Source organism: Etheostoma spectabile, chromosome 1 (genome assembly GCF_008692095.1).
Source record: "Etheostoma spectabile isolate EspeVRDwgs_2016 chromosome 1, UIUC_Espe_1.0, whole genome shotgun sequence".
NCBI classification, from domain to species: Eukaryota; Metazoa; Chordata; class Actinopteri; order Perciformes; family Percidae; genus Etheostoma; species Etheostoma spectabile.
In genome coordinates this window covers 25985851-25986092 of record NC_045733.1, presented here as the reverse complement: position 1 = coordinate 25986092, position 242 = coordinate 25985851, and positions in this window count along the sequence as shown.

The window sequence follows — 242 nt, the reverse complement described above, 5'->3', positions numbered from 1 at the left end:
AAAAGCTGTTATTTGTCTGTTTATTTAGTCTCACTCCCTTACGGGTCGACAGTCAACAATGAATGTGCAGGCACTTATTGCAGGGAGATGACAAGACAGATGAAGATGAGTGAAGGAGCAGTCGGAAAGATAAGAGCTCTGTTTGTCTGTCCTTTTTTCTGTCTGTCTTTACCTCTCCCTCTCTTCCTTTACTTTCTGCCTATGATGATGTGACAAGGCTGCTAAGCAGATATATGCACCCA